Raw genomic sequence first — 15534 nt, forward strand, 5'->3', positions numbered from 1 at the left:
TCTGCAGTACCTAGCCCAGTGTTTGAGTGCTTAAGATGCATTCAGTTATTTAACAGTCACTGAATAATTTATGAATGAATGAAATAATGAATGCATAAATATTTGTCCATGTTTCTGTCACATCTATGGTTCTATGCTTGCTTTCTTTTTAGCCAAGGAAAACTTCCCTCCAATTCATCAGACATGGAAAGTTCCAGGAAATATTACCTCTAACCCTTTGGCTTTTGCTTATTATCAAATGCAAAATAGATTCTTCCTGCACTATTAGTTCCACATTAAGTGTTTCAGGGCTCCCACAACTTGGTGCAAGGCCAATCTTAGGCATTATCATCTTGTGAATTTGGCAGCTACAGTTTTTTTTTTAGCTTTTAATTTTATATCAGGGTATAGTTGATTAACAATGTTGTGATAATTTCAGTTGTACAGCAAAGTAATTCAGTTATACATATACATGTATCTCTTCTTTTTCAAATTCTTTTCCCATTTAGGTTGTTACATAATATTGGGAACTCTGATCAATATTATGTAATATAGAGTCTTTTTGATTTCTGTCACTTCACTGTGGACTCATGCATCTGAGTTTACTAGGTTTTCTTCATGAAGTGAGTGTTGATTGAATCAGTTCAAGCGCTTTTAAAAAATTCTACTCAGTGCTCCTTTAGGGTTTCTATACACTGCCAGGATAGAAGTATGTATTTCAAAGAAGAAAGAAATAAATCTCAATACTGTTTGTCTGTATTCTTCCTTTATTTAGGAGCCCTGTGTCTTGCTTGCACCATAGGAATGTATATTCAGAGAAATTTGAAAATGAGACATTAAGTAGTCCTGTGTAAAATAACACAAGCAGAAAACAAAATTGGTTCCCAAAGTCATTTCTTTCCTTCTTCCGCATGTATGAAACCCCCGGGCAATCCAAATCTGCACACCTACCATTCCATCTTCTGCAAGATGTACGGGTCAGAGTAGCTCATCTAGCGGAGATTGTCAGTCTATGCTGACCCAGCCACAGACTTCTGTTCAGTCCCCCTTGTCCTACCAGATTGTGGTTAGACAGATACCTGCTGGCCATTGATTTGGATGGAAACATAATAATAAAAATGATGATCATTAATTTCACCTTTTAGGTGTTTCATATTTTTCAGTAGGCTTTCCCTTTTATTCCCACATTTTAAAAATTCTGATAAGCCTGTAAGTTGTTAAGGTACATTTGTGAAAGTATCATTATTTCAAACTTATCTATAAGGAAGCGGCGGCAGCAAACACTGAAATTTTCAAGATTACATAGCAAGTTAGTGGAGGCCCTGGAGTAGAATATCTTCTAATTCTCACTTAGTTGCTGGGTAAGAAGGAGCCAAGATGGAAGTGGCCAAATGGCAGATTGTTTGATGGAGGTGCAGAGCGTCTGTGATGTGGCATTAGCAAGTGACTTACACGGATGCAGAGGGCAGAGAAGTTCAAAGCAGAGGCTCTGGAGTCAGACTGCCCAGTTTGAATTTTAGCTCTTCTACTTGCTGAATTGTATACACTGAGAAAGTTACTTAAGCTCCATTAACCTTAGTTTCCTCTTCTGCAAATGGAAAAAATTGTAATAACTATCTCATGCAGTTGTCATGAGCCTTCGATACATTAATGTGTAAAGAGAGCTTAAAATTATGCCAGGCACATAAGAAATTCTCAATAAATATTAACCCCTGTTATTATCACACTCAAAATTCCTCTATGAAGTTTTCTTTCATTATATCAATAAATCCACATTGACTCTTTTTCTTCTCTGAACACTGGTCAATTTTAGTTCACAACCTTGGAGCTTCCCAGCTGAATCTGAAACTGGCCCCCATACACGGAGGGCAGGGAGAGACCGAAGAAAGAGCTATCCCACTCCTGACAGGTAGGTGGCAGGTTTAATAAGCAAGGGAACTTCCTTATGAGGCTTGTTTTGGGCAGCTGCAAAATGATTTCCTCACCCACCTGCCAAATCTTAAAAGTTTATATGGTGGCCTTAACTGGGTTCACTCACTTACACAGTTCAAATAATGTTGACACTATTACACTACCTGCGGCAGCTTCTGGGAGCAGAGAAGGCAAGAGGATTGCACATTCCAAGGACAGGGTAGGGAGTGAGGAGCCTCTGATTGCCTGGGTCCAGCACATGGGTCTAACCCTTTTCTTGATGACCTCCCCCATCAGTCATCAAGGACTTACTATTTTTGTAATGACACAATTTAGCACTCCAGAATATACTCGCTAATACTCTTTAGTAATTATTAAAGGTATATTCAGCTCACCTCACTGATGATGCTGCAAATTCCAGAGGCAGACCTTGTCATATACATCTTCTGAATCGCTGCCAAGCCCTTAATTAATATCTGAATGAATGATCTTTGGATACAATTGCTTAGGTTCCATTATTTTCTCAAAGATTATTTTTAAAACACATATTTGCCTGGCATATTTGAAAATGCTTAATTTTGTTAAGCATTTTTCCACTTCCTTTTAAGTGTGTGATCAGTTTAGACTGGACCAAACAGCTGACAATCATTTGTTTTATATATTTCTCCTTTTATTTCCTATTTGGAGATGTCTGTTTAGAGAGTTAAAGCAGGCACATTCAGAAGGGGATGGAATTCAGGATTTCAATCAGAAGGAGATACAAATAGAGTTGGACCACATAAGTCAAGTCATCTCAGGTCTCTGGGGCAAGGCCAAACTAACCAATGGGACTGGTGGCATGTGTCCTTTTGGACACTCCTATAGAGGAGTTGCGATCTTAGTAGAACAGCCAAACAAGGGATGATTATTTTTTGATGACTTAAAAAAGTAAGAGCAAAGGATAAAAACCAAAGGAAAAAAAAACCCAAACACAATTTCCTAACAATTTTAAATGCTCGTTAGGAAGGAATGTTGTTTCTCAAATAGTTTAGAAAAATGCTTCTGAAATGCAAACGTTTATTGCACATATACTGCATTGAAATAAAATAGTCATTCAATCTTGGTATTCTATGTCCGATGAGACGGACATCAGTGTTTCTGATGTATTTTCTGATTTGGAATATCCTGGAGCGATAATTCCAGGAGAGACATTTTCTCACTGACATGACCTTGCACTTTGATTCACAGCATAACCCTGGTCTTCAGGTTACCACTCTTCTAATTTTCTGAGAGTTTAATTTTCTTTACCAGTAGGGTCAGAAACTCAACAGCAGAATGTGAGGGGATGGCAAATATTTGAAGAGAGTTTAATAAATAAGCTATTTTTCAGAAGAGAAGGCAGGGTATAAAGAGCCACAAGGGAGTGTATCACCCCTCAGAGGAATGGAGAATGAAGGGTGTATCTGGGAGCCTGAGGACAGGAAGGGAAGACTGGTTACTGGAACCCAGACAGAGAATTGTGTGGTAAGGCCTACCTGACCCGAGCATCAAGCTCCCATCTAAGGCATCAGCCAGAACTCTGCAGGGAGAAAGGCCAGGGCACACTGACCCTGTCTCACCTCACCTCCCTCCCATTCATACCCATGTTCCCATTGGCTGGACCTAACCAGGATCCAGAAATCCTATCGATGCTATCTGTACCAGTCACCGCCCTGGACACAAGGTGGGGTGGAGAGGATGAAGATGAAGAATGAATGGGGAGGGGATGGTGGTGAGGGCAAATGAAAGATAGGCAGCATAATGTTAGTGAATCTTTGTCAGAGATGAGAATTTTTTTCCTGGATTACGCAGCACAAGACTCTGAACGATCAGCAATTCCTAATCTATCTGGATGCAGTGGGATTCTCGACTTGCAATTTGTTCTGAGAGAATGGCTTTGCCTTAGAGTTAGGGGAAAGAAAGAGAATGCTAAATACTGAAATCTCTGCCTTAAGGTCTCTGTGGTTTCTAAGAAGTCTTTCTTGGGGTCATGAACCTGGAAGAATAAGAAATGAAAGTGATGTCTCTGTTGTAGTCAGATGAAGCGTTCCATTGCTTCCTTCCCTCTGGAAGTATGTTTTGTCTAAAGAACCTATCATGCCTCGGGTCTGTCTTATTCATCTCTTGTGTTTCTCTCTTTCCCCAGCCACTCACACCACCCCCCCACACACCCCCCCCACATACACACACAGTTTATCATATTAAGTTTCATCAGCCATGTTTAATTCATTTCTTACTGACTCTCCCTTGTCACCCAGAATGTGCTGAGTTATACTCCCCTGTACCTTATTTGGGAAATGCAAACTCATTTTAGTGGGACCTGAGCACATATCAAATCACTGTATAAAACTCATATAACATTTCTAAGGCAAATATTCATAGTGTCTTAAGTTCTGCTTTGAATTAACTGCTTCATATTTTTTCATTAATGAAGATAATAGAGATTTACTTATCTGTGTAATTTTTATAAATATATAGTTATCAAAATGTCTCAAAATATCTTTCGATAAATGATCACTTTGAGGCTTCATGCTGGATGATGAAGTTTTATAAGGTCCCACTTGAATTTTGTTTAGAATCCTCCTTTGAATTATGCATCACTGGTGGGGTAGTGTGGCAAGTAAAAAAGGAATGAATAAGTGACAGTATCTCGTGCAGAGTCTCTGAGACTACAGAAGAAATGCATGCCTGCACACACCTGCACCATTAATTCCAATACTGGGTGGTAAGTGAGATTCAGATAGAGGTACGGTGGGAGAGCTGGGGAGGAGAGGTTGCTTCCCTCGGGTTTGTACTGTACCAGGTACTGTATCCTATGCAGGTGGGAGTTTAATTCCTTTGGGTAATGATCATGACAGTGCTGATGAAGATACTGATGGTGATGAAGAATAATTATGTTTTTCCAGGTAGGTGGCTGAATCTCAAACAGGGAGAAGAGGCTGATCCAGGATGCATGATGAGTGTTAGCCACCGAGGGACTTGAAATTCTGAGTTTCCTGAGCTGCTGGCTGATTTTTTTTTTTTTTGAGATTTAAGTAGTATTTATTTTTGTTATTCGCATACAAATTTACTTTCTACTGTACCTTTTTAGACAAAAAGTGTTTGGGGGAAAACGGTGTTATTAAAGACATTAACATTTTGCTCTCTCAGGGTTGACATCTATATAAATTCTTGCTGTAGCCAGTTTTCTTTCACATCATCTAGTTTACCTCTACAATTGTTCCCATAGTCTAATGTTGTTTTAACTTTTAATTTATATAATACATGCGCTCAATTTTAAAAATAAAATGGTATTGTTAAAAGTTTATACCTAAATACAGCAGGCTCTGATTTTAAAAGTCCCACCTGCCTAAGGAATATCTTTGCTTCCCTGGTAGCCATCCCAAGCAAGCTCTGACACAGCTAGAAAATTTGCTGACTGTAATCAGAGAGTCAACCAGCTGTTCTTAAAGTAAGCAAACTGTTTATATGCCCTCTTGGTCAAGTCAGACTCAACACTGAAGAATAAGTAGTTCATTTGGTAATAGCTGAGCTGTTGCTATTTTTTCTTTTCAAACCCAAAGGCAAAATTAAATACAACATTTTTGCCAGTTACATTCTGTTTGAAAAGATGAATCATCCTCATGTTTGTACTCAAAGGCATGTAGTTAGGGGCAAGATTATTTGCAGGCTAATTTTGTGCAGGAATCACCTTTTGACAGCAGATCAGTATCAGTACATGTGTTGGCTCTGGGGAGGAGGAAAAAAGCACCCATCTTGCAGATCAGGAGAAAACTTGAGTTGCTACTTCTCAAATGTGTCATTGTAATGTTTTTACATAGCTCAAAAGGTCATATACAATGACATTTAAAAAGCTAAGGGACAAAATCTCCACTTATGTTTTGAGTAAGACTCAGTAATAGCCTAAAAATAGCTGTTTACTTTCCCTTTAATTAATTTCAAATTGAGTGAGATAGCAGTTTTAAGCACATTTGAAACTCCTTACTTCCTGGATTTGTCCCCCCTCTATCTTTCTGGTCCTGGACAAAGGAGTCTGGAGGGAGAGAAGAACAGAAGGGTGATCTGAAGAAGCAGGGGCAGTATCTAGGACACAAAATGAACTTGAGAAGTTTGGGTCGCTCACTGATGTATTTAGCTTTGATGGTAGCAGAAGAATGCCTGATAGAGTTTTCTGTACACAAGAATCACTTTCAATAAGAGGATTTCAGTGCAAATTATGGATATGACTGATTAGTGGGAAATTTCATTTAACTTTAGATAAAAGTAGAAGCGAGTAAAATTATTTTTATCCATTTTTTTAAATTTTTTTATTATTATTTTTTTTATCCATTTTTATTATGAGAGAGTGAATACTATTGGCCAATAAATATTGAAGTTTTTTAAAGAGAGGAGCTGGATATAAATGATGACACAAGTTCATATAAAGAGATTATGCTCAAAAGGTTCTTAACTCTCTTACTCCTTTGTTCCCTTTGTTTCAGAGGGCTGGGGGCAATAAGAAAAGAACCAAGTTTTGTAATTGTTTTTTATGCTTCCTCCCATTTGTTAAACATTTTCATAAACCTGCAAGTTTCTTCACTAGTGTCTTGCATCTTTCCTTGTTACCTTCTAGAGTACCATTTTGTTATACATGGGAGCTTTCTGAAACTACTAAACACTGTGACCTGACTACACCCCATGTCTAATTAGTTTCAAACCTATATTGTTAACTTCAGCCTAAGGGTGTGCTCTAAAGAGTATGAAAAACCACAGCATTTTCCAAGCTGTCATAGGATGTGACTCTGTCATTCTGAAGGCAGCCATGTTACAAATGCTTAAGGGAGTTCAGAATGAACATTGACGCTCAGAAATCATTGGAAATAAAACCAGCAGCAAAATAAGACTCCTGTTCCTAAGAGTCTTGTGACTTATTTCTCTCATGCCCTTATAGCTGTACCTACTTCCAGGGTCTAAAATTTGGAGGCTCACATTCATGCTGCCAAGTTGGCATCCCCCAGAGAAAACGGGGTCTGGAGCAGGTGGCTGGCACTTATTCCAAAGGTGAAACCTCACTCAGCGCAGCAGCCCTTTCATAGTTTTATTTTGTAATTCTACAGAGGTCTTTTCTATATCTAGAAGCATCTAGAAACTTCCTATGAGAATTGGTCAGTTGTCATTCACCTGATGCTGAGGAGAAGTTGTTTATTCCCTTTGTTGTTTCCTTTTGTGAGATCAATTGGCCCAAATGGTTGAGATTCTGAAGATTATTTATATTCCATGATGATCCTCAGACTGGAATGGCCATAAGGTGGGGTGGGGGTGGGTCCACCATTTTACCCAATGTCATTCTGGAGGTTCCAGAGCGAGAATGCTTTGGAGTCCCCAAAGCACCTCCTTCCTTCATTGACAGAGGTAACTGGGATTGACTAGAGAGCCACAAGTGATTGCCTTCCTGGTCTCTTGGCTACCCTGACTCTTCCCATCATCAAATTAATCACAGTTCATGAGGCAATTGTTTAAATGTCAGGGAACACTTAGAATTCAGAACAGAATGCCTGGGAGAAAGGTTGATGCATGGAGAGAAAAAAGAAAGAACTCATATAACTGGGTCTATTCAGGTCAGAGTCATTACATGACTCTTTAGAGAGAAGGGCCGCTGGACCTTGCCAAAGGAAGCTGAACAAATGCCAAGGAGAAGGGCAGGAGGAGACAGTGCCTTCAAGGACAGTCCCAGTACCAGACCAGGTCAGAACTGCAGCAGCCCCAGAGATACAAATGCAGATGTGTGATGAGTGGTGGAAATCATTTAGAATTGTAAATTGATTTTTTAAAAACATCGTTTTGCTTTGGTGGCAATTGTGGTTGGGAGGATGTATGTAACTGGGATTACAAAGACCTAGAGCCTTTCAAGGAACACTAATTCAGTGGCAAGTTAGCAGGCATTAAGAGGGAAAGAAAGTAAATTGTTAGTCAAATACTTTTGGGAATTATGGCTTAAACAAAGTTAATACCCTAGTGTTTCTCAAAACCTTTAATATATGTTTATGCAACACGAATCCATGATGTTGGTGTATAAGATGCAGGATTTCCCCCAATTATCTGAGCATAAAACTATTTATAATGGACAATTTCACACAACTAGACTTTTGGGGAGCACATGCAATACTGCCTTGGAAGGCAGGCTGGAGGGAGTTGTAACTTCTCATAGCTTTAGCCAGTGAAGAAGGGGCTAAACAAGGGCACAAAAATGGATGCTTCCCAACTTCAGGATTTTTCCCAAACTTGAGTTCAGCCCTGGCACTTAAGAAAACACTCAGTTTACAAGGAGAACTTCAGTGATATGGTGTGTAAGGGCAGCGGTTAACTGTTCTCTCTGGACAAGAAAAGAGAGATTAAATTGTAAACCCAGCATTTAGAAATTCTGTGAGGGTTAGGATTTTGGTCCACTTATGAGAAGATTATTTACTAATTGGTTTCTGGGAGATAGTTTGTGGGAGTTATGAGGATTGGATGCATTTAGGGTAGAAGGAAGGAGATAGGAAGATTCAATGTAGATGTCATAGGTCTACATTTAGCTGAAAACACTATCGGTCTGGGTGTTGCTGCAATAGAAGCTGGGGGCCCTGGAGCAGTGAGCTTGGTTAGGGCAGTTTCCTTATATCAGGAGAGTATAATTGGCTAGTGTGAATGAAAAAATAGGAAGAATTATGGTCAACTCTTTTCACATCTTGACTTTTGAAGGTTACTGAAAAATGCTTACCTGTCTGTGATCTCTTCATATCTCCAGGAATTGGTAATTTAACTAATTGGAACTTTACCAATTAGCTCACCAGTCTCATTTTGGTCACTGCTTAGGACTTTGGGATTCCACTCATTCTGTCTGTAACTCAGTTTCTCTGACTTGAATGGGGACAATAATTTAACCTGTTTTACTTCTCTCCTATAGTTAATTCACTGACTAATTCAATAAGTATTTACAGAGGCTCTACTCTGTTCAAGGCACTCTTCTAGACACGAGGAGGGGCATACCACTGAACAAAACAGAGTTTAATTTTTTGTAGAGGAGGCAAAAGAGCAAATAAATAAACCTATAATATAATATCACATAGAGATTAATGTTATATAGAAAAATAAAGCAGCATAAAGGACTAGAGAGATTGGAAGGTCAGGAATGGCATCTTTAAGGATGTGACATTTGCGTATAGACTTAAATGAAGTGAGGGATTGAGCCAATGAATGTCTTGGAGAAAAGAAAAAACAGCAGGTGAAAAGCCTGAGATGTTAATGTGCTTGGCAGGATAACTGCTATGACAACAACAACAAAACAACAGCAACAAACTCCATCATATTTCAGTGGTTTAATACAACAAAAGTTCATCTTTCATTTATATCAGCATCTAGTGGGCATCAGAGGCTATGGGAGTTCTGTTCCACTGAGTCATTCAGGGATCCAGGCTGAGGGCCTCTGATACTTTCAACAATGGCTCCCAATGTTGCCATGGGGATCATCTGTCAGCCAGAATGAAGAGTGTTATGAAGGGTGCATAGAGTGAGTGCAAAGAGTATCACATGAGTTGATTAAGAGACCAGGTCTGCAGGTGGCATACATCACTCCCACAAATGTTCCAAAAGTCAGAGCTCGTACAGAAGGTCTCACTTAATTGCAAATCTAGCTGTGTACCTTGGAACAAGAGGAAAAACCAGGGTGTTAAGGAGCACAAGTGTTCTCTGCTGCAGTGTGTTTGAGTCACTTTAGGAAGGTCAGTTAGGTTGGAACACAGAGGATGGGGTGGTAGTTGTAAGATATAGTTGTTGAAAGGGTCAAGTGAAAATATAGAGGCTGAAAAATGAGAAACATTGCTGTATTTCATTAAATCCAAAATGCTCTTGACTGTTAGCCACTGTTATTTGTGTACTTCTAATAAAGAAAAAATTCTTCAAATTAAGTAGTTATATTGCCTTTTTAAAATCACTCTTTTATCATTTAGAAATTACTGAAATAATTCTTTTAGAATTATTGAGACTTAAAAAAATTATATATCATGATTGTGTTATCTAGTATAAAGGGAAATTTAAGCAAAATAAATTGGTTAATGGGTTGCTGAAGCTTCTTTACATTGAGAGCCTACTTTTTCTGAATTGCTTTTAGGTCTGTCATCAATGTCCATGTTTTTACATTCACTGCTGTCCTCTGTGCTATCAAGAGGTTTCCTTAAATATGTTCTTCATGGAGTCTCTTGAATTTTCCTCTGGGCCACTTACACCATTTCTGTATGTTTTGATGCAGGCACTTTTTTGATCTTACAAGAAAATGGCAACCAGAAATTGTATTGCTTCTCTTCTTCTTCTTTTTTTTTATTGCTTCTTCTAATGGTCTTTAAGTGCTGTGTTGACTGAAGTGCTTAGGGTTTGTGGTTGTCCAGACAAGCCCCAGGAATGACAACCATGTTCATATGCCTGCAGACAATGCCAACTCTGTCATGATGACCACTTGGTCAAGAGTGGTTGTTAGACATCATATTAGATGAATCCTGATTTAAGAGATGTTAAAATGTAAAAAAAAAAAAAAAATCTCATGCCTCTCAATAGACTAAATGTGTGTTTAGAGTAGATTCTGTCTCCCTTTGAAAACATCAGGTACTGATGTAATAGTACATTTCTAAGGGAGTCATAACACAGGGGTTGAGGGAGATGCATCTGTGAGTCAGTATTGAGATTGCTCCTAGGGCATGAGAAGCCTGACACTCATCTTTGTTATTTATTTCACAGGCTAAGTGAGGGGAAGCGAACTGTGTGTTTCATCCCCAGCTTTCTCCAGCCCACTCTAGGTGCAGATACTGTTGTCTTTTTCCTGAAGCCTCCAGTCTGCTTAGGACTTTAGCCAGGCTAACCTAGGAGATTTGTATATCATTCAGGTCTGATCCACCAGAATTTGACTTGGAAATCATCTTGCTGCTACACCTTTCTAGTGGCCTGAGGTGGGGTGAGCCATGAGTTGTACAGTTCATGATGTGGTAGCCTTCTTCTAAACTGGAATGTGAGGTCCCAGTCTGCAGCACTGGCCTTCTTCTTGTTTCTTCTTCTACTTTAACTTTTTATTTTATATTGGAGTATAGTTGATTAACAATGTTGTGTTAGTTTCAGGTGTACAGCAAAGTGATTCAGTTATACATATACATGTATCTCTCCTTTTTCAAATTCTTTTCCCATTTAGGTTGTTACATAATATTGAGCAGAGTTCCCTGTGCTATATGGTAGGTCCCAGTTGGTTATCCATTTAAAATATAGCAGTGTGTACATGCCAATCACAAACTCCCTAACTATCCCTTCACCCATCATTTCCCCCAGTAACCATAAGTTCATTCCCTAAGTCTGTGAGTCTGTTTCTGTAAATAAGTTCATTTGTATCATTTTTTTTAGATTCTGCATATAAACAATATCATATGGTATTTCTCTTTCTCTGCTGACTTACTTCACTCAGTATGACAATCTCTAGGTCTATCCATGTTGCTACAAATGACATTATTTCATTCTTTTTAGTGGCTGAGTAATATTCCATTGCATATATGTACCACATCTTCTTTATCCATTCTTCAAGTTTTTTTTTTTTTTTTTTTTTTGCGGTACGCGGGCCTCTCACCACTGTGGCCTCTCCCGTTGCGGAGCACAGGCTCCGGACACGCAGGCTCAGCGGCCATGGCTCACGGGCCCAGCCGCTCCACGGCATGTGGGATCCTCCCATACCGGGACACGAACCCGTGTCCCCTGCATCGGCAGGCGGGCTCTCAACCACTGCACCACCAGGGAAGCCCCATTCTTCAAGTTTTATACTAGGACTGTGCATTGCCCTGGACCTCAGTCTTGTGGACTAGGATCATACCATTCCACCTAACTCTCACCAGAATACATTTTTTCCCACCTGAAGCATAAATCCTTCCCTATTTTCTCCCTTACAGCTGGCATACTGGCAACTTCTGTACTTCTGTTCCATTAGATTGGATTTTGCATGGATGTGGATGCCAGTTAAATACATCTCTGAACTGCCCAGTCATTTGGAGGAATTTATATGGGAGTCCTTGCTTTCCTTGGCTCTTAAGCAGTTTTCCTCTGACTCATCTTCCAAAGATTTAAGACCCACCCCTCCCTCGTCACCTTGCCAACTGGAGGACTGGGAAGGCCAGAATGGGAACTCACTCAAGTCAGGAACCACTGGGGACGAACATGGATGGAGCACACAGGCTTTAGAAAATCTGATACCTTAAGGAGGCCCTATCCCTGGAAAAGAGTCACCTGAGGTTTTCAGAGAGTTCCAGTCTTATTAAAATGAGGGGATGTTAAGATAGTAATGTTTTAAAGATTAGATGGGACTTCAGAGAGTCATTAATTTACATATTGAACAGTCGGTATCTTATTTGAGGAATTTATAGCCATTGTAAATGGATTATTAAACTGTGATCCCTAAAGTCCACAGTTGGGAACTGTTAAGGTTAAATTATTAATAAGAAGCCATATTTGTAGAAAGGATGAGGTTGTAAAATCAGGTTTTCTGGAGTGTTTAATTAAAATGGACTATGTAATTTTCCCCCCTTTCTTGCTCTGTTCATTAGATTATCATTTAAATTAAAAATCTTGGCTCTCATGGTTTTATTATATTAAGCTTACATTTGTTTGACTTCAAATCATTCAGATGATTTGCAGGAATACTTACGACCATTTGATTATCAGTGCTGTAGTTTTATGGGACTTCTGCTATTTTTCAGAAGACACTTTTTTCCCACATCTTTGCACATCAGGATGGTATAAGTGACCATCCTTTTTCAGATATTTTGTAAAGGTGTTTTAAGATTTTTTTCGAAGGGGACTCACCTTTAAGTGCTGCTGAATACCCAAGTATTTCATCAGGAATTGGATAGCATGATTTACAGCTAGGACACTGATCACAGCCCATTATCTGAGCCAGGTGACAAGGCCCATAAGACTAGGTTTAGATGTCAGCACAGGTGGCCACAAACCAGGCTCAATTTCTTTCAAAGCCAGAACATATTAGAAGTAGGGAAACTCGAATAGCTTTTTAATGTCAATGTATATATATTCTTTCTTCATATCAGTGGGCCCTGGTATAAAACTTGACTTATCATATGTCCAATCATGGAGAGATGGTCTAGCCTTTGACAAATAAGGTAACCTCTTTTGAAGCTTGCCTTTTCCATGAAGACAAAATGATGGGACAGAGGAAGGGGAGAGGTATTTCAGTTCTTCTTTCAAGGAGTTTCATTTTCTCTCTCCTTTGGAGAGTGAAATTATCTTTTTTGTATTTGATTTTGTTTTATTTCTCTTCTCATTCTGTGGGAACAACCTTGGAAGACAGAACTTGTAGCATCATTCCCCAAACGTGAAGAGATGCACTCCTCACACAAGAAGACCCCTGGGATCATGGCACTTTCTTCATTTTCAGGCTAGAATCCTGGGATGCATTTGAATGACCTGAGTGAAACCAGAGTTGGCTAAGTTGGAGGGGAGACATGATCCTGAAAAGAACACAGAAGGACAAGCTGAAGATGAGACTGCTTAAAATCTGCCATGAGAATTTAAGTTGTGGATGATGAGAAATTGTAGAGGAAAGAAATGGATGTATGCAAGGTTACACAGTAATTGTGTGGACACACACACTTCTGCTGGCTCTTAACCAGCATCCCATGGAGTAGAGCTGTCAGGATTAATTACTTAGATTCTGTATAGAGAGTGTGAAAATGAAAACCTCTGTGAGTGCCAAGTGTTATCAGTTTGCATCACAACTTAGATATTTGGCGGAACAGCAGAAAGATTAGATATTTTCAGAAAATCTATTTTGTTTGACCTCTCCCACTTTCAGGATTTTTTTTTAGGGGGGCTGGGGGGTAAGGCTACGATTCTATTCCACTGAGGTTCAATGACTCATAATTCTTTGTAGCTATTTTTGGTTATTTTTTTCAACTCGTTGTCTCGTGTGGATCTTGCTCATTATTTTGGCTTTTGCTCTTGTTCCATGTGCTTCAGGTTAAAGTCAATGCTCTATTTTACACACAACCAGAATCCTATGTTAGGGTAAATAGGAAGAGTAAATGAAGCTGGAGGGCAGCTCATGGAAATTATCTTAGCTGTAGCCTTTTGACAAACTCTTCCCTTCAGAATGGAGCTCTCTTCCTCACCCCAACCCCAGCTACAGTATCCTGTGGATGGGAGGGGCTGGTGTCATGCAAACACGTGCAAGAAAAATGGTCACCTACTGCTAGTGTTGGAGGGTCTGCTGCAGAAGCAGAGGGTGACTGTGGCTCACCGTGGGGACAAGGGCACTGGCAGCAGAAGTTCTGGGAAGTACTCCTTGGCATGAGCCCTCCCAGATTCTGACATTAGCCCCATCAAAGAGCCCAGATAGGCTCCAGTGTTGGATTGCCTCCGGCCAAACAACCAACAGGGAGGGAACCCAGTCCCACCCATCAACAGTCAAGCAGATTAAAGTTCTACTGAGCTCTGCCCACCAGAGCAACAGTCAGCTCTACCCACAACCAGTCCCTCCCATCAGGAAACTTACACAAGCCTCTCAGATAGTCTCATCCAACAGAGGGCAGACAGCAGAAACAAGAAGAGCTACAATCCTGCAGCCTGTGGAACAAAAACCACATTCACAGAAAGACAGACAAGATGAAAAGGCAGAAGGCTATGTACCAGATGAAAGAACAAGATAAAACTCCAGAAAAACAACTAAATGAAGTGGAGATAGGCAACCTTCCAGAAAAAGAATTCAGAATAATGATAGTGAAGATGATCCAGGACCTCAGAAAAAGAATGGAGGCAAAGATCGAGAAGATGCAAGAAATGTTTAAAAAAGACCTAGAAGAATTAAAGAACAAAGAAACAGAGACAAACAATACAATAACTGAAATGAAAGCTACACTAGAAGGAATCAATAGCAGAATAACTGAGGCAGAAGAACGGATAAGCAACCTGGAAGACAGAGAGGTAGAATTCACTGCTGCAGAACAGACTAAAGAAAAAAGAATGAAAAGAAATGAAAAGAGCCTAAGAGACCTCTGGGACAACATTAAACACAACAACATTCACATTATAGGGGTCTCAGAAGGAGAAGAGAGAGAGAAAGGATCAGAGAAAACATTTGAACAGATTATAGTCAAAAACTTCCCTAAAATGGGAAAAGAAATAGCCACCCAAGTCCAGCGAGTGCAGCAAGTCCCATACAAGATAAACCCAAGGAGAAACACGCTGAGACACATAGCAATCAAATTGGCAAAAATTAAAGACAAAGAAAAATTATTGAAAGCAGCAAGGGGAAAATGACAAATAACATACAAGGGAACTCCCATAAGGTTAACAGCTGATTTCTTAGCAGAAACTCTACAAGCCTGAAGGGAGTGGCATGATATACTTAAAGTGATGAAAGGGAAGAACATACAACCAAGATTACTCTATCTGGCAAGGATCTCATTCAGATTCAATGGAGAAATCAAAAGCTTTACAGACAAGCAAAAGCTAAGAGAATTCAGCACCACCAAACCAGATCTATAACAAATGCTAAAGGAACTTCTCTAAGTGGGACACACAAGAGAAGAAAAGAACCTACAAACACAAAACAATTAAGAAAATTGTCAT

The sequence above is a fragment of the Phocoena sinus genome, chromosome 1 (genome assembly GCF_008692025.1).
Source record: "Phocoena sinus isolate mPhoSin1 chromosome 1, mPhoSin1.pri, whole genome shotgun sequence".
Classification (NCBI taxonomy): domain Eukaryota; kingdom Metazoa; phylum Chordata; class Mammalia; order Artiodactyla; family Phocoenidae; genus Phocoena; species Phocoena sinus.